Source organism: Rhipicephalus sanguineus, chromosome 10 (assembly GCF_013339695.2).
Source record: "Rhipicephalus sanguineus isolate Rsan-2018 chromosome 10, BIME_Rsan_1.4, whole genome shotgun sequence".
Taxonomy (NCBI): Eukaryota; Metazoa; Arthropoda; class Arachnida; order Ixodida; family Ixodidae; genus Rhipicephalus; species Rhipicephalus sanguineus.
Genome location: NC_051185.1, coordinates 77,282,321 through 77,284,950, shown reverse-complemented (window position 1 = coordinate 77,284,950; position 2,630 = coordinate 77,282,321). Strand labels below are relative to the sequence as shown.

At 43.8% G+C, this 2,630-nt stretch overlaps 1 non-coding gene across 1 annotated transcript; it reads right to left on the bottom strand.

Annotated features, from left to right (window-relative positions):
* Positions 1 to 2,160: 2,160 nt before the first annotated feature.
* On the bottom strand, positions 2,161 to 2,232 carry Trnat-ggu (transfer RNA threonine (anticodon GGU)). Its single transcript has one exon. It is a non-coding gene; the product is annotated as a tRNA-Thr (tRNA).
* Positions 2,233 to 2,630: the final 398 nt, after the last annotated feature.

Genomic DNA, 2,630 nt, shown 5'->3' with positions numbered 1-2,630 from the left:
GGCGAATGTAATAATCTCTCTGATAGCAATCCTGTGCATTCCTCTTATTCCATGGCCTCAGACCACAGCACGGGACTTTAAGTGCCCTTTCTAGCGGCACCTTCACCTACATTAAGTTGTTTGTTACTTTCCTCATGTAGTTTTAGCAGCTGTAAGTGTGATTCTGTCGCGAACGAATAAATTTCAATGAGTTGTCGTTCCGAAAGCGTGAGTTATTTTCAGGCTAAATGAAAGTACACTTTACCAACTTCACAAACGATTGTATGTTATATAGAGATAGAATGTGATGTAGAATCACGGTAGATTTTACAATGGAGAACGGAAACACGTTCGCCAAGGGTGACATTGTTTTCAGCAAGTGGAATGCCATTCATGCTGCCTTCCTTGTTTACACACACGACTGAGTAAGTATGCGTAGCCAGTGTGCAGAGGAGACTCATGAGAGAAGGTCGGGTAGCATTGACGATATTAAGGTGAGCTGATCTCCTGTACGAAAAAGCGCTGCTAAATTACTAGTACTATGCCATGTTAGGGCTCGTCATTTGGCATGGCTTCAATGGAAAGGCGCTCAAGTTATTGTAGCATGATTATCTGTCGTTAGCAGGTGGCGGTTTTCACGAGTATTTCTTTCCGAAAAACTAGTTTTCGGAATGCTTTTTGGAATAAAACTTGTTTCCTTGGTTTGAAAGATGTCTATTGTATGGATTGCTCGATGTGTAACAGGGACCTTGTCATGCACGCTGAAACGCTTGTGCACAAATGCCTCAACCACATAGCACTGCGTTTGAAAATGCGCCTTTTATTACGTATCTGTGGCCTAGGGACAAGCCTTATTGCAATATAAGTTAATTTGATTGGCTTACTTTTTTGTTGAGTGCCTATATGTGAGTACCGCTGAAGCCGGAGAGTGTCAAAAATATCGTCGTGGTGATGCAAATAATCCAGGCGTGGTCAGGGCTAACAATGTTGCGTGCGGATGCGCCGGAGCCATGGCAGCCGCCGTTTTAAATTACGAATAACTATACCACTCACTAAGCATTTTAAAGTATTACCTTTAATGCATAAGTTATTCAATGGCAGCATCGTGACCGATCGCTTCTAGTAGAGTTTTAGTTATTGCGCCACCTATAAGACGGCATGAACCCTACGTGCCTGGGCCAAGGAAGGCGGCCATAGACCACTCTTTATGTTTACTATTTTACTCTATGGCTGAACGCTCTTCCATAGTGGAGAAAACATTGCTTGATATCGTCTGCATGTGTTGTAAACACACACGCACATCGCATCCCATATTGGGATCATTTACCGCATCCCCGTAATATAGTCAGGGCTGAGCAAACATGCTTTGAAATCGTGTGGCAATACGATGCAAGATATTCAGGCGAGAAGTGATTGAGACGCATATGCGGAATAATAGAGCAGTGATTGTATGGACGTGTTGCAAAAAGGGGTACCATGAGGCGATGCGAAGCAGCGTTTCGGCATGTCGATCCCGCGTTTCAGAGGGGAGAGGGGGAGTGGAGAGGGAAAGTGGAGAGGGGAGGAGTGAGGGGAAGTAGACAGGGGAAAGGGGAGTGGCGAAATAGAGAGGGGAGTGGGGAGGGGAAATGGAGAGGAGTGGAGAGGGGGAAGGGGGAGAGGAGGTGTAGGGAAAGCGCTTGCGCATGCGCAGTAAGGGTGGTCACGCCGCACACCACCACCACCGGTTGAACTCCGTGATAAGATGTTTCGCATCTAAAACTGCAAGGCAGCTTTCCTGCACAGAAAAAATGGAACTCATGTCCACAAAGTGGATGATGACGATTGGGAGAAGCTAGGCCCTGAGGTCCATAATGTCTACCTTGTGTCGCCGATTAGTATAAAGGGTTTGTGCTTGTAGGAGCGTTATATTGCTCCGTTACAATTATGATTGATATTAGTGTACATTTCAACCTTTTTTTGTGTCTCACATATGTTACCCGAGCATCGTCCCATATAATGTAAGTTGAGTGACATAAAGCGACATAAAGAAAGAAAGTGACTTTTAAGGACTCGTTTTTCTTTGTTAAACACAATATTATTGAGAACTGACAGGCAATAATGCCAAGGAAAGTATAGGGGTGTTGTTTCTAGTAATTAGGATATAAATGTGAAGAAAGTAAAGTGGACGAAAAGATAACTTGCCGCAGGCAGGGACCGAACCTGCGACCTTCGAATAACCCGTCCGATGCTCTGCCACTGAGCTACGGCGGCGGTCATCCTCTCGTCCACTTTCTGGGGTGTATATGTACATTTAAACCTAGGAGTGTCCTAAACAGTAGACGACAAAGCTCGGTCCTAACGTCCGTAATGTGTACGTTCAATTCGCCGAATAGTATAAAGTGTTTGTGTTTGTAGGTGTTTTATATTTTTTTGTCATAATTATGATTGTTGTTCACCTATTTGTAATTTTTTTCCTTCATATACACACATATATTTCGACTATAACAACGGTCTTCTAACCGCAGCATCGACCACACAGCTGGGTCCTAATGTAAAATGTCTACGTTGAAATCGCCGACTAGTATAAAGGGTTTGTGCTTCTAGGTGTTTTATATTGTTCCGTCACAACTGTGATTGATATTAGTCTATTGTTAAACCTTTTTTAGGGC